The following is a 23795-nucleotide window of genomic DNA, read 5'->3' on the forward strand; positions in this document are numbered from 1 at the left end:
TATCCTCAACGAACTCAGGGGTGTGCGTTTTCTTCAAAGAACCTAGGGTTTTCAAGCTTCCCTTTGGCTTGATCTTCATTTTTTTCTTCTTCCTCCCTACGAATCCATGTATTGGATCCCGGACCGTAACACCTCCTCTTCTGAATGGAGATTCGACTTCCAAGACTTGGGAGGGGGACACATTTCCTTGGTCTATTTTTTTGTTTACTTTGATTTTTGTTTTTGTAGATATTTATTATTTTGATAGTGTAGAAGAACTTATGTTGGTGATTTTGAGAAACATATATATATATTATTTCACATTATTATAGTTTTTAATGAAAACCCATTTTTTGAGTTTTTTTATTTCCTTTTTTTTTCTCTATGCTTAATTCACTCTTCGCGGGAATTAAAACTGCAAGTAAAATCTCAGGCTCTTGCTTGCTACTTTTCTTGGACTTGATTTCTAAACATTTTTAAAAGTTTTTTCTATATGTTGATTTCCTATTTTACTGATTGGTAATCCAATATATGGATGATCTAAAATTAAGGTATATATAGTCCGATAAAAAGGTAGGTTTTTTCACTTTTATTCTTAACTTTAACTGCTTTTACTTCGTTCCTTTGTGATTTTAATTAATTCAAAATCCAAGGTCAATTTTAAAGTTCATGTTCACAATGAGCAATGACATTCGTAGAAGCAATTACATACAAAGTACACATAGGATTTTTAGGGTGGTTTGAAGTCCTTCTCGCTGATTGCAAATCTACCCCTCAAGATGTTTCATAATCTTAAGGAGCCACTAATCTTGGCTTGCCCAAAAACATATAAAACAAATCACCTTGAAGGCCAATTGCAATGTTGCCCACAAATGGACTTATGCAATTCAATTGACCATTACAACCAACTTACAATGGTACTCCCTCATATTTAACAACTAATTAGGCATACATGCCTAGACCCACAATGATATTTTTCATCAATTGACAAGGTAGACCAGCACATAGATTTTCAACGACTCACTAGGCACACCAATCTAGACCCACAAAGAGATTTTCAGCATCACCTACCTACACAAGGTTTTATGACTCAAACAACTGCAAACACAACTTCCCACCTTCAATTCTTTAGCCACAAATTTTTTTTCTTGAATAAATATGGGGTGAGGATGGTCTTACCTATGGAAGGTTTGACCTAATTGTAAGTATTACTTTGTTACAATGTAACGCAATATTAATTATCTCCCAATAGGAAATTTTTATTAATCTTGGTACAAACAAAAAGGTACATCTATCCAATGTAATTAGTAGTTTAAAATAGTCCTTAGTAACTTGATTTTAAAATGAAAACAACTCATAGTAGTCATTTATGATTTGATTTGAAAATATAGGTAGCAAAAGATGTGTTCATTTGAAAATATCGGCTCAATTTAAATATGGGATTGGCTTTTCAAGTCGGGGGACGTAAACAATTCAACTCAAAAAATAATAAATTTCAAACTATAACCCATAAGTAGCATTATAAACTATAGTGAATGATTTTTCAAAGTGTACTTAGCACCAATTCATTGTACTCGACCAATTATCATTGATATATCTCAAAGTATATAAATGTAAATACTTGGATTTGAAATTCTATCCCAAAGTTTCAATACTTATTAAAAACCATTTCAAATGCCCCAATAAAATAACAAATAGTAATGCATTAATATGATATGAAAATAGAGAACGTTTTAAAACTAATTTCAAATGGTTGTCAATAACACAACTACTCACAATGCAATGGTTGGATCAAATATGGTCTTAAAATCCCTTAGCACATGTTTAACTAACTGAGATTTAAGTATTAAAACGAACAACACATAATTTCTTAGCTCAATAAAGAAAACTATCAACCATTTAAGCTAGCTTTGAAGGAGGCAAAAAATTCTTAAATCATGTGCAAGAACTTAGGAGGCTTGGTTTTCACTGTGAGAAGAGAGAATTTCATTAGAGGCGAGTTTGGGTTAAAGAGCAAATTCTCCAACATTTAGCAAAAGAAGGTGAAAACAAAGGTCTAAAAATTATGAAAAAAATCAATAGTTCCTATTTTTACTACCGAACATATTATAGGTTACTTACATAATTTGAAAACATATAATTTTTGGATTTGGACCCGATATTCATGAAATTGAATTGCTACAACGTGGCTTCCACAATTTTTTTTATAATAGCTTGATTCTGTAGTCGAATCCTCCCCAAAGTTTGAATCCTCTCCACCGCAGAGTTCAACTCCTCTTGGTTTTACACCCTATAAGGGTCGACTGATTTTTTTTTATTTTAGAACTTTTTAGTTCATAGTGTCAAATCCTTTTTTTTGTTTTTCCTCAGATGGGGTCAACTCCTTCGATGTTGTCGACTCTTACTATATGCACTTTAGTACAATGATCAACTCCTCCCACTACTGTTTTGCTCACTCCATCATGACATGAGGTTGATTCATTCCATAGGGGTCAACTCTTCTTGCTCCGATTTCACCACATGCTTGACTCCTTAATTTTCTCTTTTCATTTTTGGCTTTCATTTTTTTCACTGATTATGCTTGATTTTTATAGATGGGTTTGACTCCTTCGACTATTGGCACTTCAATGTTTATTTCTTCCTATATGGTCGTCTCCTTTTGCTCATTTTTTTCTTCTTGTTTTTTTTGGACCGGTTGTTTCCAAAAAAGTTATTCTTCCTTTGTCTTTTAAGTCAAATGGTGCTACTAGATGTTGATGGTGTGCTTTCTAGTATGAGAAAATTTCTTCCCTTTTCTATGGATCATTGAAATGGGCCATGGTGGATCGAACGAATATGCTGGTAGAAATTTTTTTAAAGGGCTTTTTTGTTGTGCCTCATACTTAACATATATCATTAGTAATATTATCTTAATGGGGATCTTGGGGCCAACACAATATATAAAATCATTTACTCTTTTCTGATTATATACTTTTTACTCCCGTAGCTTGAACATGATTGTGTCCCATTCAAGTAAACAAGACTTCATGCAAAGACTACAAGTTAAGACATATTTCAACTTACATTCAAATCAAACAACATAAGTAGGAGTGCGCTTGTCGGAAGTAGTTCATAGCCATCTTCAATTCAGTTGCTCTAATTTCTTATGCTACTGGAAAATTAATGTTTCTCAAAGTTTTTTCTTCTCCATGAATTTTTTTTGAAATATGTATATATTTCTCGATGAAATTTGAATGTCGTCGAGAAAAAGATTCCCACTAAATGGAGAGAACCAATTATTCTCATTGTAATTAAAAAATCACCAAGATATTCAAGTCGATACTATCTTGTTAATAATAAGTTAGGAAAAAAAAGAAAACTAATTCACTTAATCTCAAATAAATTCAAATATTAACAAAAAAATATACTATATTTGAAAAATTATGTCTCCAAGAATATGAGGAGAAATTAAAAATTAAAATATTCACTTATTCTCAAAGTAATTAAAAAATCACCGAGAAATATATACTATTCTCGACAAAAAAAAAACCTCAAGAATAAGTTAGAGAAAGACAAAAAAGAAAAAAAACTAATTATTGGAAAATTCTAAAAGTCTCTTAGAAATATATGCTATTCTCGGTCAAATAATTTCACAAAAGAAAGAAGGGAAAATAAAAATAAAAAATCACTTATTACTGGTGAAATTTAAAATCTTTGCAAAATATATACCATTCTCAGTGAAGTAATTTCTCTTAGAAGTAGATAGGAAAATATAAAAAATATTCACTATTTTCTATGAAAAAAATCATTGAGAAATATATTTTTTCTCAACGAAATAATTTTGCCAAGAATAAGTAGGAAACATTAACAAAAAAAGTTAATTGAGAAATATCTACTTATTCTTGATAAAATTCAAAAATTCTGTTAAATATATGCTATTCTCGATAAAACAATTTCATTGAAAATAAGTAGAAAAACATAAAAATTACAGAGAAATATTCACTTATTCTCAGCGAATTTCAAAAATCATCAAGAAATAGATATTGTTCTAGATAGAATAATTTTATCAAGAATAAGTAGGAAAAAAATATAATCGCAGATAATTAATCACCTATTCTCTCATATAGTTATATTTAACATTTCCTCTTACTACCAACATAGTGCTATGTAAGTCATCAATCGAGTATAATAGTGCTTTTATATGAAACGAGATAAGATTTTTATCAATGGAATGAATAAAACAATTACACATTAGAATTTTAAATTTTCATTAAATATTATTATAATTTATTTGTTGTATTTTAAGAAAATATTTAATTAAAATATTTAAGTTAAATAAAATAAAAAATATTAAATGATCAATTATCCTTATATATTATCATTTTGATAAAAAAAATTTCTATAGATTTTCTTAAAACGATAACAGAAATTAATTAGTGAAATACACATAAATTCTTTGTACATTTATGGAAATACTTTCAAAGTTAGAAAAATTAAACTATAAACTAAATATAACTATTAGGTTCGCGATTTTAAATTATTAATTAGTGAGAGTATAATGATTTGCATGATCGTATTAATGCACATTTTAAATTGATCAAGTCATGTTAATGTAATATGGCTTGTGAAGTAACTAATTGAGTTATTGATCAAGTAATTAGTTAATAAAAAATATTAACTACAATTTATTATATAATTACATTATTATCTCATAGATGATTTATTCTTATCCCAATTTTATAGAAAATTTTTTTAGGTAATTATTAAAATAAATAAATTAAAGACTTGGTTATTATTAATAATCCTCGGGAACCTTCCATGAGTTTTAAAGACACTATTTAATAGTAAAAAGTTAAAAAAAAAATAAATCCTTTGTATAAACATTCAGACAACGATTGGTCATATTTATTTTTATAGAGAAATAGAAAAAGCCATACAAGGGTTTTTTTAGGCCTAAGCTAAGTAATTATGTGATACTAAGAGAGTAGTAAAATTGTGATGTAGTTCTGAGAGGGAAAGAGCCACGAGGGTTACGAGTGTTAGGGTTTACTTTAGCTTTTATATTCCGTTGCAATTTTGTAAAAAAAAATCAATAGTTCCTATTTTTACTACCGAACATATTATAGGTTACTTACATAATTTGAAAACCTAATTTTTTTGGATTTGGACCAAATATTCAAGAAATTGAATTGCTAGAACATGGCCTCTACAACTATTTCTTCTAATAACTTGATTTTGTAGTGGAATCCTCCCCAAAGTTTGAATCCTCTCCACCCCAGAGTTCAACTCCTCTTTCTTTTGTACCCTATAAGAGTCCATTGATTTTTTTTTAATTTCAGAACTTTTTATTGCATAGAGTCAAATCTTTTTTGTCATTTTTTACTCAGATGGGGTCAACTCCTTCCATGCTGTCGACTCTTGCTATATGCACTTCAGTACAATGATCAACTCCTCCCACTATGGTTTTGCTCACTCCATCATGACATGAGGTCTACTCCTTCCATAGGGGTCAACTCCTTCCATAGGGGCCAACTCTTCTTGCTCCGATTCACCACTTGCTTGACTGCTTAATTTTGTTTTTTCACTCTAGGCTTTCATCTTTTTCACTTATGATGCATGACTTTTATAGATGGGTTTGTCTCCTTTGACTGTTGGCACTTCAAATTTTATTTTTTCCTATATGGTCATCTCCTTTTGTTGATTTTATTCTTCTTGACTTTTTTTGGACTGGTTGTTTCCAAAAAACATGATTCTTCCTTAGTTTTTTAGTCAAATGGTGCTACTAGATGTTGATGGTGTGCTTTCTAGTATGAGCAAATTTCTTCCCTTTTCTATGGATCGTTGAAATGGGCCATGGCGGATCAAACGAATATGCTGCTAGAAATTTTTTTTAAAGGGTTTTTTTTATGCACCTCATAATTGACATACATCATTAGTAATTCAATTGTTTATTGTCATCAAAATTATCTTAATGGGGATCTTGGGACCAACGCAATACATAAAATCATTTATTCTTTTCTGATTGTATACTTTTTACTCCCATCGCTTGAACATGATTGTGTCCCATTCAAGTAAACAAGATTTCATGCAAAAGCTACAAGCTTAGACATAATTCAACTTACATTCAAATCATACATCAAAGTAGGAGTGTGCTTGTCAGAAGTAGTTCATAGCCATTTTCAATTGAGTTGCTCTAACTTCTTATGCTACAAGAAAATTGATGTCTCTCAATGTTTTTCCTTCTCCATGAAATTTTTTTTTTCGAGATAAGTAAATATTTCTCGATGAAATTTGAATATCGTGGAGAAAAATATTCCCACTAAATGGTGAGAACCAATAATTCTCGATGAAATTAAAAAATCTCCAAGATATTCTAGTGGAAACTATCCTGAAAAATAATTCACTTACTCTCAATTAAATTCAAAGTTTAACAAAAATATATACTATTTTTGGAAAAATTATTTCGTCAAGAATAAGAGGGGAGATTAAAAATAAAAATATTCACTTATTCTTAAAGTAATTAAAAAATCACCGAGATATATATACTATTCTCGACAAAATAATTCCTTGAGAATAAGTTAGAGAAAAAGAAATATAAACTTATTATTTGAAAATTTTAAAAATCTCTTTAAAATATATGCTATTCTCTGTGCAATAATTTCAACAAGACAAAGTATGTCGCCCTTCAATTCCCCGAAGGTCTCCTCATGTACTCACTTGATCTTTCTGACATTTTTGAAACCTTTTCTTCTGGGTGACATCACATATGGGGCATGCTGCTGTGTGGATGATTTTTCTGGATCTTTTGATCCATTACGGGCATAGCTGTTTAGTCCCAATAGATTACACCAAAATCCCTGATTTATATGTTTTCGTTGAAATAAAAATAGATGTAGACCATATCATTAATACAATTAGAACGTTTTTTTGTGACAAAAAGATTGCAGTGGCAGGGACCATTGAATTCTCAGCAATTGTGCGAGCAATGACAAAAAGATTGCAGTCTAAACCTACAATTAGGGCATTTCGATATGATACATATCTCAAAGTTTTCTTCTTGGAAGAATATGATCTCAATGGGATGAAACAAGCTCAGGGAAAGTGCATCTCCTACAATTCTTATTAGTGTTGTAGTTGATGCTGTTGTATTTGTTACAGATGGTAGATTCCATCTAGAGGCATTTATGATAGCAAACCCCCATATTAGGGCATTTCGATATGATCCATATCTTAAATTTTTCTTCTTGGAAGAATATGATCTCAATGGGATGAAACAAGCTCAGAAAAAAGAAATATTGAATGCAAGGAAAGCTAACTCCTGGGGTATTGTGCATGGGACGCTCGGGCGACAGTCTATATAAACCTCATGCTTCTAAACCCTGTTGGGCAACTTGTTCCCTATATTGACCTGCTCAACGAAGAGATCGAGCATTTTGTTGTCTTTTTTTAAGACCACATGTCATAATATCGAGCAATTTGTGGTCTTCTTACAACCATTTATAATCTAAATCCGAGATGGTCCTCATCAAACCACAAAAAATAAAATGCCATGTGGTGGATATTTATAACACCTGAATCGCCTCTCCACATGGCAAAGTCATTTTATAGCACTTCAATAATTTTCAACAATATTCTAAAACATTTCAAAATTAACCAAACTATTTCCATTGTAGATACACTAAACACTACAAAAACACACATATCAAGTCCAAATTCACCGAACATCCCTGGTAGAGCCCCATATGATTTCGCAGTCACTACAAACTATACCTCGTCAGTGATGGGAGTCGGGTTTCGTCGGCTAATGGACGCCTGTGTAGGTTACTCAACACTGTTTGAACTGGACTCAACACCCCAAGCCCTAAACCCTATTATACCTAAACCCTAATTCTTGAACCAGAACCTAAACCCTAAACCCTAACCTTAAAACCCGTTAAAGCCCTAAAATCCAAAAACTGAAAAACTGAGAACCCTAAAAAAATAAAAAATAAAAACTAAACCCTAAAATACAAAAAACCCTAAACCTAAACCCTAAAATACAAAAAACCCTAAACCTAAACCCTAAAATACCAAGCACCAAACCCTAAATACACTAAGCCCTAACCCTAATCTCGAAATTAAACCATATGAAGACAAAATTGGATCATAAACCCCAACCCTAAATCTCACAATTAAGAAACAATTAATACACATTACGCACAAAAATTAAAATTAAATCCAACATAACACTAAAATAATAAAAAAACTCAGGGGTTAGGCATACCTTCTTAAATTTGGGGAAAATCGTAGTCGAAGGGTGAAATCGAAGTCGAATCGAAGTAGAATTGAAGAAATCGACACCGAAATATCAAAAATCAAAGAAAATCAAAATTGAAATGGGGGCAATCAAACGAAATTAGGAGGTATTTTGGGCGAAGAGAGAACAGCTATAGGGACAAGGGAGTGGGTGGCCGAGAAAACATTCGCAATGAGAGGGAGAAGGGAGAAGGGAGATAAAGGACGAAAGGAGGAAAAACATTTCGGAGGAAGAAGAGACGAGAGAATAATTAGACCAGAGAGGGAAGAGTGCAGAAGAGAGACTGAAAAGAAAAAATTCGATGAGGGTTTGAGGCATCCCACCCACTTCATCTAGATGATTCTCAATATACTATAGAATCCGGATTCCTGAAATTAAACTATAGAGATGATTTTTGGGTTCTTCTGATTCATCAACATGAATCATGCGCTGGTGCTCCACTAACGATGTCAGGAGATGAACCGAGTAATGCCACTGAAGTTCATCTCCTTCGTGAGTTGACAAACCCCTCCTATTAGAACTGAAGTCAATTACTTTGTGTGTTGTTTTCCTAGAGTGAGCACAAAGGTGATCTGAAATCTATCAGCATTAGCATGATTAACTAAAATTGAAACTGAGCCGATGGGTAAGTTCATTGGAGAAAGAGAATAGAAACTGATTCTTATTACATTAACTGAAATTGCAAAAGTGTTTTAGCTTGCCTATCTTACTCAGAATTTTTTCTTTCTACAACATTTATCAAAATACAAAATTTTATTAAGCGCAGCCATTTGTGTTACCCTTTCCATCCTACCAATCCCTTTCCTGGCTTCCTTCTTCCCTCGTGTTCTGTCAATCAATCCACATTCTTTCCATAAAATAAAATAAAAAATTCAAATCTTAAGAAAATATCGAGATATAAAAAATTAAAAAGGAGCGCTATGTCATTGGATTAAAGAAATAAACAATTTTTGACCGTGTCAAAACTTAACTGCACTACATTAATAATGGAAAACAAAACAAAACCGTAGTTTTTTTCCTCTTCACTTCTACCCGAACATTTTGAACTGTTAAAACGAAAACAAACTATATATACAAATACGTTTTACTGCCCCTACCAATGAGAGCACGGAACAACGGCGTACACAACACCGGTCTCTACTCTGTTCCCTCATGCCGCTCTCAACTGCTAACAGCTAGGCGTATCGTCCGTCTGGGACTCTACTCACATCCCCACACCGTTGTCTCCTTCCTCAGGTGCCATTGTCGCCGATGTGCGTCCAACGAGCACAGCACGTCGATGTACACAGGCTTCCATTACAAAATCTCTCTCTCTCTCTCTCTCTCTCTCTCTCTCTCTCTCTCTCTCTCTCTCGGTGCTCTGTGACTGCTCCTCTCGGCTGCACTTCGATGCATTGTCTAGTGTTAATTGCCACCCACCGAAGCAACGTCTCTTGAACGAGAATCAGTTATGCGCAACGACAGTCTCCAGGCAACTGGAAGTGAGGAACAAGACAAACCGGTAGTCGGGAAGAAAATGCGCACAAAACATCGATGGTTCGAAGCCAGAGCACACAACGAGCCCCGTCATTCGACTGTCGTCGTCGACGATCCGCTCTGCAGACCCGAACGACGGCTGATGGCTGGTTGTAATCCTTTTCTTCCCACGGGCGCATCTGATCCCACTAACATGATGTCACCTCCAACACACTTAGCAACCTACTCTGGCGCACCAGTGCAGTTATCCTATCTGGTCAGGGATGCTATTCGGAAGCATCACTACCTCTCTTGGATGCCGTCTTGTTGGGGAGCACCAGCGTGATTGAGATCCTCTAGGCACACAACATATTGACAGTCGCACGTGCCACCACTGGCAATCGAAGAAACGTGGGGCTCATAAGGCCTCATCGTAAGTCTACATCCTCCTCTACTAAAAAATGACACATAATTTTTATTTTTATTTACGGTATAATAAAAATATAAACAACATTTTACAAAAAAAATAATGGAATTGTAATCAAGACGAGAGATTCCAAATGTAAATCAGAAATTCTAAGGCAATATAATATTCATAAAAAGAAATCTGAAACCCAAGATGCATACCTTCAGTCATGGTAAACAAAATTCCAGGAATTTTGGAGAGTAACATGTTGATGGAGAAAACTCAGGCTTATTTCTAGACCAAATCCCATTTAACGTATAATCCAAACTCAGGCTCAGTATCCTTACATCTATGGGAAACTACCTAGTAATGGGTTTGTTGGAAGATGGGCTCAAGTCCATGAGCTCAAGACAAGAAGCCCACACGTCAAAGGAGTGGCATATGTGTAAAATATGGTACTTTCAGTAAATATGGCATAGAAGTGTATATATGTGTTCCTTTTATGTATTTTGTTTTATCAAGTTGTAGCCCTAAGGTCATTGTAAAACTATAAATAAAGGCATTGGCTAAGAGATAGAGCATTGAAGCACTCTCCTCTCTTTCCACCAATTCATCTAGCTCTCAGTTTTGTTTTTGATGCAACCCTCTTCTCCCTTAATCCAAACTCTCTCCTTCCTCATTAATCTTCTTCTCTTCTCCTTCTCTTCTTCTTCTTCTTCTTCTTTCTTGTTGATCTAAAGTTCCTTTCATGAGATACTAAATTCTACATGGTATCAGAGGAAGGAGTTTAGGATCTCTCTTCATGGAGTTATTATGAAATTTGTTCAAGAAGTTGTAAAAGGAGTTCAGTCATGAAGAGATAAGTTCATGCTCTTCTTATTTACGTTTTTTTTTGTTTCCTTTTCTTATTTACAAACTCCTTTTTACTGTTTTTCTATACTTCTTGAATTTGAGTCACATGAAGTCAAGATAAATCTTTATATGTTGTAAAGATTTATTTCTATAACTAAATTGATGTTATAATTTTGACTCCTTGTAAATCAATTACAAGAATGATCAAGACCATTTTCTGTTTGCATCTTATTAAGATTGATGGGTGAAATTCAATTACCTTTATGTAATTTTGATCCTTTCATTTGAGGTAGAATTCCAGCACATGTTGTTGTATCTTCTCCTACTTAAGGTTGCTCATGGGTTTGTGTTATGTTGTTGGATGAAATTCCAGCAGTCATTTACCCTTTGTAGTTCCTTTTTTTTTTTACTTTAACAATTGAAATTTTTTTACGTTGAAGTCTCCCATGAGCTGAAGAAAAATCTCTTCGAAGTGTCTTGGTTTACCGTTAAATCTTCTCTAAATTTTTGTCTATTGTTCGTTTGTGTTGGAGTTTGGATTAAAGCCCAATCGATTGCATCTACTTTCTTCTCTTTGTTCTTATGAATACAAGAGAAGTTGAGTGATGGCTGGATGTTATTATCACTTTCTAAAGGTACAATTTTTTTGATAATTTGGTGCTTGCCCTCGTGAAAGAAATTGCTTCTTGTTCTCATTTGTTGGTGACTGATTTGGTCTACGGGTTCTTCAAATTACATTGAGTCGTTGTTCTTTGAAGAAGGCTTTTTCCCTTGACCTCCATATTTTACTTACCTCATCATGGAAATTGGATACAATAGTAATAAGAGTGATATACTCCGTATTACTACAATTCCACTTAGAGGTCTCTCCAATTACATGAGCTGGTCACAATCGGTTCGGAGGGTTCTTATTACTCGAGACCTCTTGAGCCACGTTGTTAACTTTCCTCCTCCGATTGATGAAGAAGATGCGTCCTACCACAAGTGGGTTAAGGACGATAACATGGTGATAAGTTGGCTCATTAATTGCTTGGAAGAGCAGGTGGCCAACAATGTGGTCCACTTGGAAACCGCCAAGAACATATGGGACACTTGTGCCAAGCTTTACTCAAACACTACTTCATTACAAAAAATATATGATGTCTTACAAAACATGCTGCATACGAAACATGGAGATAATATTCATGAATTTTTGGCACGATTTTGAGGTCTTCTTCAAGAATGGAAACTAGCTCAGCCATATTTGTTAAGCACCTAGCCAATACTACCCAAAAGACCGGCCTGTTAGGAGTGGAAGACATAGGTACTCAACCCAGAACCATAACTGCCTAGCCCATACTAGGGTCGTGTTATGGGCTAGCCCATACCAGTCCATAACACCACACCCCCCATCGCGACCCGATGACCACGGTGGCACACTGACACTGACCCGACCCAAGGATTACACGAGGACCTATCAGTATTCATGCCTTTGTGCGCTTAATCCAGTCTATGCGCCCACCGGGATTCAAACTCGCGACCGAACGCTAGCTCTGATACCAAATGTTAAGCACCTAGCCAATACTACCCAAAAGACCGGCCTGTTAGGAGCGAAAGACATAGGTACTCAACCCAGGACCATAACTGCCTAGCCCATACTAGGGTCGTGTTATGGGCTAGCCCATACCAGTCCATAACAATATTCCACGGATATTGCCGTGCAAGAACGACAAAGAGAAGCTTTGGCAGCAGCCATTTGCTTATCGAATATTAAACCATACCTTGAGGTGGCTAAAACTCAGCTTCTAAGTTCTTCTGCTCTTCCATCCTTCGATGATATTAGTGCTAGATTACTTCAGACACCGGATCCATCCCCTCCTTCTCCTATTGATGCTCCATCGGTGATGGTCTCTGGCAATCGGGGAACATCTTCCTCATCCTGAGGACGGGGTAGAAATATGAGAGGGGGTCGAACTATGAGAGGGGCAGAAAATAGAGGTGGTAGAACGGGTCAGAATTCTTTTCGTACTGAGCCTCAACTTTGCACTTATTCTGGCCGTCAGATCCACCTAGTGGCATCATGCTGGAAACTTCATGGCAAGCCTAATTGGACCATAGCTAACCCAGTCTCAATTAACGTTGAGAATAATGAAGATAAGGCTGAATCATCATCCGAAAATGTGACTCTTTTGGCAGAGGACTATGCTACATTTCAGAAAATGAAGTCCTTCATGGAATCATCTATTCCCTCATCATCTATTGCTGCCACTACTATTGCCTCAAGTATGCTTTCTTCCTCTTCTTCCTCTTCCTCTTAGATCATCGACTTCGGGGCCTCCAAACATCTATCAGGTAACAAACACTTGTTGCAGTCCTTATCTCTTTGTTATCCTCATAATTTTTGTTACTATTGCTGATGGTACCCAAACCAAGGTCCTTGGCAAAGGTTCCTCCTCTCTTACTTCATCTATTCCTCTTCAAGATGTTTTGTTTGTTCCTCAATTTCCTTTAAATTTGCTCCCGATTAGTCAATTGACCAAACTATTAAATTGCTTTATCACCTTCTCACGGTCTTCTTGTGTCTTTCAGGATCCTACTACGAATCGGGTGATTGGTGGCGGCCATGTAAAGAGGGGTTTGTACTACTTCACTCTTCCACCATTATTTGCATTATCGTCCACTACATCTGAGGCCCAACTTTGGCACAATCGACTTGGTCATCCATCTACCCCTTCACTTCGTTCTTTGGTTCCATCTTTAAAAGGACTTTCTAATTTCAGTTGTGAGGTTTGTCAATTAAGTGAACATGTCAGGAGTACATATTCTCCTTGTCTTACAACTACAAGTACTGCTCCGTTTGAGCTAATACATTGTGGCCCTTTATGTGTCTCAAATATTACCCAAGTTAAATATTTTGTCATTTTTGTTGATGATTTTACTCGAGTGACTTGGTTATATCTATTTAAAGACCGTTCCAAAATTTTTCCTTTGTTTAAAAATTTTCATGTTATGGTCTTAACACAATTTGGTAAGAAAATTCAAACCCTTAGATCTGATAATGCTAAGGAATACATGTCTCATGACTTCAAATCATTTTGTGAGAGTAATGGGCTTATTCATCAAACATCATGTGCCTATACTCCTCAACAAAATGGTGTTGCTGAAAGGAAGAATCGTTATCTTCTTGAAGTTGCTCAGGGCCTCCTCTACTCCATGAAGGTACCCTATTTCTATATGCCTCATGCTATACTTACAACATGCTTTCTCATTAATAGGTTACCTTCATCAGTCCTTCATCATAAAACTTCTTACTCTGTGTTACTTAATGGTGAAAATCGTTTTTCTCTTCATTTCAAAGTGTTTGGATGTACGTGTTTTATTCATGTTGCATCCCCACATAAAAATAAACTTGATCCTCAGTCTATGAGGTGCATTTTTTTGGGGTACTCTCGCACCAAGAAAGGTTATGTCTGTTACAATCCTACCCTTAGGAGGATGTTTATCTCTAGGGATGTGACTTTCTTTGAGGACACCCCCTTCTACTCCTCCCATGATGCACCTCTAGGATGGACTTGTCCTTCTACTACTCCTTGCCCGCTTATGCCGTTCAATCTTGAAGTGGATCCATCCTCTGATGCACCGGCCGTACCTTCACCTGTGGAGTTGTCAGATCCACCCGAGGTAAGTCCTTCTCCTCCTATGTATGGGCCTGAATTTGATACTCGGCCTATTGCTTTAAGAAAAAAATGTCGCTCCTGTACTACTTCACATCCTATCTCAAATTTTATGTCTCACCATCGCTTGTCTTCCGAGTGTTTTCAGTTTCTTGCGTCCCTTTCTTCTACTTCCGTTCTACAGTCGTATCTGGAGGCCCTGAGACATCCAGTATGGAAGGCAGCTATGGATGAAAAAATGCACGCCTTATACGAAAACCAAACCTGGTACTTAACATCACTCCCGAAAGATAAAAGACAAGTTGGTTGTCGATGGGTTTTCTTTGTGAAACATAATCCGGATGAATCGGTTGCTTGTCTTAAAGATTGACTGGTGGCTAAGGGCTATACGCAGTACTATGGGATAGATTATGAGGAGACCTTCTCTAATGTTGCAAAATTGAATTCGGTACGCATCATCTTATCTATTGCTGCTAACTCTATCAGTTGGATGTTAAAATACTTTTTTAAATGGTGATATCAGTGACGAAATTTATATGGTTCAACCACCTGGTTATGTGGTTGAGGGAGTGTCAGTATGCCAGTTAAAAAAGTCTTTATATGGTCTTAAGTAGTCCCCTCAGGCTTGGTTTGATAAATTTAGTCAAACTCTCCTTCGGTTTGGTTTTCATCGGTGCTCAGTTGATCATTCTGTATATTATAAAGATACGGTCAAAGGAAAAATATTATTGGCCGTATACATGGATGATATTATCTTAACCGATGACGATGCTTTGAGCATATGAGAGGTGAAGCAGATGATATGTCAGGAATTCAAGACTAAAGACCTTGGTAAGCTTAAATATTTTTTGGGTATAGAAGTTCTTCAATCCAAACATGGGATAAAATTGCCTCAAAGGAAATATGTCTTGGATCTCCTTGAAGAAACAAGAATGAAGGGTTGTAGACCAGTTGACACACCTATGGATACAAATGTAAAATTATGTGCCACAAATGAAGAAGATATTGATATTGGCAAATATCAAAGACTAAAGGGAAAACTGATTTATCTCACGGTAACTAGGCTAGACATATCATATGATGTTAGTGTGGTGAGTCAATTCATGCACAAACCACAAATTACCCATTGGCAGGCTTTGGAGAGAATATTGCGATATCTAAAAGGAGCTCCAGGAAGAGGATTGCTGTATAAAAAACATGGGCACTTCAACATAGAAGGCTTCTCAGATGTAGATTGGGCTGGATCTCCTGATGATAGAAAATCAACATCAGGATATTGTACTCTGGTTGGGGGAAACTTGGTTACATGGAAAAGTAAGAAGCAAAATGTGGTTGCAAGATCTAGCACCGAAGCAGAATACAAAGATATGGCCCATACCGTTAGTGAACTTTTATGGGTCAGGATTCTTTTTACCGAACTAAATTTTTATAAAAAGGGGTCCTTGAATCTGCATTTTGATAATCAAGCAGCCTTTCATGTCACTTCAAATCCAGTTTTTCATGAAATAACTAAACATATTGAGGTGGATTGTCATTTTATACGGAAGAAGTTTCAAGCAGGAATAATCTTTCTCATACATGTGTCATCTCAAGAGCAAGTAGCTAATATTCTCACTAAACCCATTACATCAAAAATTCTATCATTTATATGTGGCAAGCTGGGTATTTATGATGTCTTTTCTCCTCCAGCTTGAGGAAGAGTGTTGGAAGATGGGCTCAAGCCCACGAGCTCAAGACAAGAAGCCCACACGTCAAAGGAGTGGCATATGTGTAAAATATGGTACTTTCCATAAAGATGGCATAGAAGTGTAAATATGTGTTCCTTTTATGTCTTTTGTTTTATCAAGTTGTAGCCCTAAGGGCATTGTAAAACTATAAATAAAGGCATTGGTTAAGAGGTAGGGCATTGAAGCACTGTCCTCTCTTTCCACAAATTTGTCCAGCCCTCTTTTTTCTTTTTGACACAACCCTCTTCTCCCTTAATCCAAACTCTCTCCTTCCTCGTTCTTCTTCTTCTCTTCTCCTTCTCTCTTCTTCTTCTTCTTCTTCTTCTTCTTTCTTGTTGATCTAAAGTTTCGTTCATGATATCCTAAATTTTACAGGGTTAAACCTAAAAAAGGGAAACAACTATCAAAGGGATCATGGGCCATTCTGAAAGGAGGGGGTGGAGGAAGAGTCATGAGATGCTTGGTAATGGGATTATAGAGATAGTAACTGAGTTTGAGATTAGTATGGATTTTCTTGCACTAGAAGATGACCCCATTGGATGAACCCATATTCTTGATGTTGTAATGTGAAGGGAAGACGAGGGACTCATGGAGCGTGAGTGCCCCTTTGTCGTCAAAGCGACAAAACATACATTCACGTATGAAGCCATAGTCGTTGTATTTGAGATAGACAAAACCGAAGTCAATTGATTTGGCAGTGAAAGAAACTAACTTTCTTGATCATATTTTGTCGTTTCTTTAAAATAGCCTCAAACTTGAGTTGTCATTTCTTGGGCTGACGTGAAAGAATTTCAAGTGAGATGTCTTTGTTGAGGACTGTGGAGCCTGGTCTTCTGCACACGACTCTGTTGCCGAAACAGAGACGGTTTGCGGATAGAGTCCCTCGTTAGGAAGACTTTGTCTCTATTGCCAAAACAGGGACGTTGCGTGTAGAGAGTCTTGCATTTCATTGTTTGTTCACTATTGAGAATAATCATAATTTGTTGCATTTTTTTGTGACCTCTTGTTTGCTTAGACAAAGAAGGTGCAAGGGCACATAGAATACATTTTGAAAAGATTTTTGGCAGGAAAAAGGTAGGTCTATTACGCACTTTGGGCGGTCGACCGGGAATGGCAGGTCACCTCATTGTTGGCAAACCGCGTGTGATCTTTCTTGAATTGTGTGGCGACTTGCGAGTGGGGGTGGAAGCCCAAAAATGGCAAAAAAGATTTGACTGGCACTCAGTTGGATCGACAACGTTGCCATCGTCGCAGTCAGAGCTGCTGTATGATGCCACTGCAGTCGCCGTTGCCAGAGTTACTGTTCGTTACCATTGTCGTCGCCGTTACCCGTGCTACTATTTGACACTTTTTGCGAAGAACAGAGTCTGGGACTTACCGAAACAGAGAGGTTTACGGCGCTCCCTCAAGATTTCGTATCGGTACCTGTGTGTCCACCAGCAAGATGAAGCATAGAGAAGTTTCGGTCTAGTCGAAACTCGTTGAGACGAAATAGAGAGAAGACTCTCTTGGATTGTATTTCTGGTGTGAGAAACAGACTGTATTGTGATTCTTCAACTGATCAATAAAATTCTCTACAACTCTCGTGGACGTAGGCAATTTGCCGAACAACGTAAAACATTGTATCGTGCATGATTACTTGTTGCTTGTCTTGTTGTCATCGACGATTTTTCCTTAACAATTGGTATCAGAGCCGAAAGATTATAATAAGATTGTGTACAAGGACAGGTCCAGTATAGTTGCTGAAGCAACTTCTATGGAGTGTGACTTTATTAGACTGGATGACCTACCAGAGACCACAATGCAGTGCAGAGATACAAGTGACAAGGAGAGTGGGTCTAGTGCACCACCTCCTATTATTCCACAGTCAGATCTAGAGACGTCCACTCCTATAGCAGCAGTTCGCATGTCAGTAAGGACTATTCATCCTCCACAGCGTTTCTCACCTACTTTGATTTATATTTTGTTGACAAATGGTAGAGAACCGCAAAGTTATAAAGAAACCTCTCAAGATGACTATTCTAGCAAGTGGGAGCTAGCCATGAAGGATGAGATGGATACCCTATTAGGGAATCAGACATGGGAGTTGACAAAACTTCCACAAGGGAAAAACCCTATTAATATGTTGCCAATTGGCCAATTTACTACCACAAATCATGGGTTTTTAATTATTTTCTTACCTAATCAATACTTTTTAATTAGTAAATATATTATTCTAATTAACTAGTATTAGCAATCATCAAATAGTATGTCATTGTGGTTCTTACAGACTCCATTAATCCTACAAAACAAATTAATTAGTTAATTATATAATAAAAATGTGTTCACTTAATTAGATAATTAAGTAATTACTACCTATTCGATTAAATAATTGATTAGTTATTACATTAAATAAGAAATCTTACATAAGACATATTTTGATTCTATCAGTTTTCTGTAATAGTGATTTACTTCGTTTCGTATTAGGAGTTCTATTAAAGTTTTAAGTGGATAGGTTTAATTTTATTTTGATTTTGTGAGTTTTCTCTATTATAAATAGAGATACAATATACTCATTATACAATCAATTAATTTTTTTCTCTCTTAATATTTAAAGAATCAATTTTAATATTTTTAATGACTCAAATAAAACAAATAGCAAATAAAACATAGTATAAAACTAAGATATCCAATTATAACTTCATAACATGAACTAAAAGCACAGTTCTCCTCATTTGTGCTAATGTAACTCATGACATTACCAGAGGATTACATGAAGAACAACAAATAGAATAACCAGAAACATGTCAGTACTTTATCATCTTGAGTCTAATAAGTTAATCTTATAAAAAAGAAATATAACATGAGATAAAAAGCAGATATGAAAGAGTCATATATGACCAACCAAGAGAAAATGTTATGACTTTGCTAATGAAAGAGTCATATATGTCAGTGCTATGTCATAGAAGAAGATGACCAACAAAGAGCTGATAAGGAGAGTGACAATGGCTAGAACCAAGAGAGATTGCCAAGTAGTTTATGAATAGGCTTGTTGAAAATCAATAAACATTGGGATCAGGCGATTTTTGTAGATGTAGGCAGTATACTACTATGTCACTTTGAAGCAAAGTAGTCACTACAAAAAAAATCATAATTTGTTACTTTTTTGGTGATCTCTTTGACAATGAGGGGGCGAGGGACATTATACATGCATAGAGAATCCATTTTTAAAAGATTTTTCGCATGAAAAAATGTAGGTCGGTTAGGCATTTGGGTGAGAAATAAACCCCAAAAGGGTCGCCCTTCAATTCCCCGAAGGTCTCCTCATGTACTCACTTGTTCTTTCCGACATTTTTGAAACCTTTGCTTCTGTTGATGAGTGCTTTATTCTGGTTGACATCACATATGGGGCATGCAGCTGTGTGGATGATTTTTCTGGATCTTTTGATCCATTACAGGCATAGCTGTTTAGTCCCAATAGATTACACCAAAATCCTTGCTTTTTATGTTTTCACTGTAATAAAAATTGGTGTAGACCATATCATTAATACAATTAAAGCGTTTTTTGTGACAAAAAGATTGCAGTGGCAGGGACCATCCAATTCTCAGCAGTTGTGAGAGCTGTTAAATCTGCTTTAGCTGACTCTGGTATTGATATCATTGTTCCACAATCTAAACCTTTGTCTTCAAGGGAAGTGCATCTCCTACAATTCCTAATAGTGTTGCAGTTGATGTTGTTGTATTTGTTGCATATGGTAGATTCCATCTAGAGGCATTTATGATAGCAGATCCCCATATTAGGGCATTTCGTTATGATCTATATCTCAAAGTTTTCTTCTTGGAAGAATATGATCTCAATGGGATGAAAGAAGCTCAGAAAAAAGCTATATTGAATGCAAGGAAAGCTAAGTCCTGGGATATTGTAGTTGGGACGTTCAGGCGACGGTCCATATATACCTCATGCTTCCAAACCCTGTTGGGTAACTTGTTCCCTATATTGACCTGCTCGACCAAGAGATTGAACATTTTGTTGTCTTCTTCGAAGATCCAAATGTCATAATATCGAGCAATTTGTGGTCTTCTTACAACCATTTATAATCTAAATCCGAGATGGTCCTCATCAAACCAAAAAAAATAAAATACCAAGTGGTGGATATTTATAACACCTGAATCTCCTCTCCACATGGTAAAATCATTCTATCGCACTTCAATAATTTTCAACAACATTCTAAGACGTTTCCAAATTAACCAAACTATTTCCAACGTAGATACACTAAACACTGCAAAAACACACATATCAAGTCCCAATTTACCGAACATCCATGGTAGAGCACCATATTATTTCACAGTCACTACAAACTGTACCTCATCAGTGATGGGTGTCGGGTTTCGTTGGCTAATGGATGCCTTTGTAGGCGACTCAACATTGTTTGAACTGGACTCAACACCCTAAGCCCAATTAACCCTAAACCCTAATTCTAGAACCAGAACCTAAACCCTAAACCCTAACCTTAAAACCCCTAAAAGCACTAAAACCCAAACACTAAGAACCCTAAAAATAAAAATAAAAAAGACTAAACCCTAAAAATACAATAAACCCTAAACCTAAACCCTAAAATACCAAGCACCAAACCCTAAATACACTAAACCCTAACTCTAATCCCGAAATTAAACCCTATGAAGACAAAATTGAACCATACCCCAACCCTAAATCCCACAATTAAGCAACAATTAATACACATTACGCAAAAAAATTAAAATTAAATCAAACACAACACTAAAATAATAAAAAAAAGTCAGGGTATAGGCATACCTTCTTAAATTTGAGGAAAACTGTAGTCGAAGGAGTAGAATTGAAGAAATCAACGGTGAAATATAAAAAATCAAAGAAAATCAAAATTGAAATGGGGGAAATCAAACAAAATCAGGAGGTATTTTGGGCGAAGAGACAATAGCTACAGGGAGAAGGGAGTGGGAGGCCGAGAGGACATTCGCAACGAGAGGGAGAAGGGAGAAGGGAGATGGAGGATGAGAGAGAGGAAAACAATTTCGGAGGAAGAAGAGACTAGAGAAGAATTAGACCAAAAGAGGGAAGAGTGCGGAAGAGAGACTGAAATGAAAAAATTCGACGAGGGTTCAAGTCATCCCACCTGCTTCATCCGGATGATTCTCAATATTCTACATGATCTGAATTCCCAAAATTAAACCGTAGAGATGATTTTTGGGTTCTTCTGATTCTTCAACAGGAATCATGCCCTAGTGTTCCACTAACAATGTCAGGAGATGAACTGAGTAATGTGGTTGAAGTTCATCTCCTGCGTGAGTACCCCTCCTATTAGAACTGAAGTCAATTACTTTGTGTGTTGTTTTCCTAGAGTGAGCACAAAGGTGATCTGAAATTTGTCTGCATTAGCATCATTTATGCTGTAAATTCAATCTTCTTCATATCTAAAAACTATTTTCTGAGCTGATGGGTTAGTTCATTGGAGAAAGAGAATAGAAACTGATTTTTATTACATTAACTGGAATTGCAAAAATGTTTTAGCTTGCATATCTTACTCAGAAGTTTTTCTTTCAACCACAGTTATCAAAATGCCAAATTTTATTGATCGCACTCGTTTGTGTTCCCCTCTCCATCCTACCAATCCCTTGGCTTCCCTCTTCCCCCGTGTTCTGTCGGTCTTTTCCACATTCTTTCCATAAAATAAAATAAAAAATTAAAATCTTAAGAAAAAATGAAGATATTAAAAATTAAAAAAACGCTATGTCATTGGATTAAAGAAATAAAACGTTCTCTGGCCATGTCAAAACTTAACCGAACTACATTAACAATGGAAAACAAAACAAAATCGTAGTTTTTTCCCTCTTCACTTCTACCAGAACATTTCAAATCATTAAAAAAGAAAACAAACTATATATACAAACACGTTTTGTTGCCCCTAACCTCAATATTATGAGGGTGAAATTAACTGGTGGCAAAGGAAAAAAGGGTAAAAAGGGGTGCAACAAGAGGACTTCTTAGGAGGTCACCCATCCAAGTACAACAATCGCCAAAACACGTTTAACTTCGGAGTTTTGATGGGATTCAATGCATTAGTGTTGGTATGATCGCACCCATTTGTGTTTCCCTCTCCATCCTACCAATCCCTTCCCCAACTTCCCTCTCCCCCCGTATTTTGTTGGTCTTTCCATATTCCCTCCCTAAAATAAAATTAAAAATTAAAAATCTTCAAAAAAAATCAGGATATAAAAAATTATAAGTGCTTTGTCGTTGGCTAAAAGAAGAAAGCATTCATCGACCGTGTTGAAACTGAACAAAACTACATTAATAACGGAAAATAAAACAAAATCGTACTTTTTTTTCTTTTTTCCCATCTTCTCTTCTACCCAAACGTTTCGAATCGTTAAAAAAGAAAACAAACTATATATACAAATATGTTTTGCCGCCCCTAACAGTAGCATTGCGAGGGAGAAATTAGTTGGTGGCAAAGGAAAAATGGGGAAAAAGGGGTGCTACACGAGGACTTCCTAAGAGGTCAACCATCCTAGTACTAGTCTCATCCAAGCGCGCTTAACTTCTGAGGTCTGATGGGATCTGGTGCATTGGTGCTATTATGATTGCACTCGTTGTTGTTACCCTCTCCATCCTGCCAATCCCTTCCTCGGCTTCACTATCTCCCCGTGTTCTTTCGGTATTTTCCACATTCCCTACATAAAATAAAATATAAATTATAATCTTATGAAAAAATCGAGATATAAAAAATAAAAAAGGAGCGCTATGTTGTTGGATTAAAGAATAAAACATTCACCGTCTGTGTGGAAAGTGTAGCGAACTGCATTAATAAAGGAAAACTAAACAAAATCATTCTTTTTTTTTTCTTTCCCCCCCCCCCCCCCCCCCCCCCCCTTCTCTTCTACCCGAAAGTTTCAAACCGTAAAAAAAAAAAAAAAAATATATATATATATATATATATATATACAAATATTTTTTGTCACCCATAACCCCAGCATTGCGAGGAAGAAATTAGTTGGTGGCAGTGGAAAATAGGGCAAAAAGGGGTGCAACACGAAGACTTCTCAGGAAGTCACCCATCCTAAATGTATATCTAGAATGTGTTTAATTAATTAGATAAGTAAGTTATTACTACTTTTCTATAAAATAATTGATTATTTATTACATTAAATATGTCACTAGGCATATTAATTAGCAGAAATCATTGGGTATTTAATTATTTCTTACTTAATCAGTAATTATATGATTAGTAAATACATAATGTCATTAATTAATTAGTATTAGATATGATCAAGATAGTTATGTATTACATTAAATGTGTTATTTAATTAATCACAACCCAACCCTTGCCCCCCACCTAGGTGTGGGTGAGGATGTAGGTGAGGTGCGTGGGTGAGCCACATAGGCAAGGCACTTGTGTAGGTGAGTGGCGCGCATGCATTCAAGTTGTAGAGGC

At 35.8% G+C, this 23795-nt stretch overlaps 2 pseudogenes; both read right to left on the reverse strand.

Moving 5' to 3' along the window:
- Nucleotides 1-22323: 22323 nt before the first annotated feature.
- On the reverse strand, nucleotides 22324-22442 carry LOC137943306 (5S ribosomal RNA; annotated as a pseudogene).
- A 391-nt stretch (nucleotides 22443-22833) lies between these two features.
- On the reverse strand, nucleotides 22834-22952 carry LOC137943266 (5S ribosomal RNA; annotated as a pseudogene).
- Between the last annotated feature and the right edge of the window lie 843 nt (nucleotides 22953-23795).

The sequence above is a fragment of the Aristolochia californica genome, unplaced genomic scaffold, assembly GCF_029961685.1.
Source record: "Aristolochia californica isolate CCGP_79_NKW_82.1479 unplaced genomic scaffold, dmAriCali1.0.hap1 SCAF_10, whole genome shotgun sequence".
Taxonomy (NCBI): domain Eukaryota; kingdom Viridiplantae; phylum Streptophyta; class Magnoliopsida; order Piperales; family Aristolochiaceae; genus Aristolochia; species Aristolochia californica.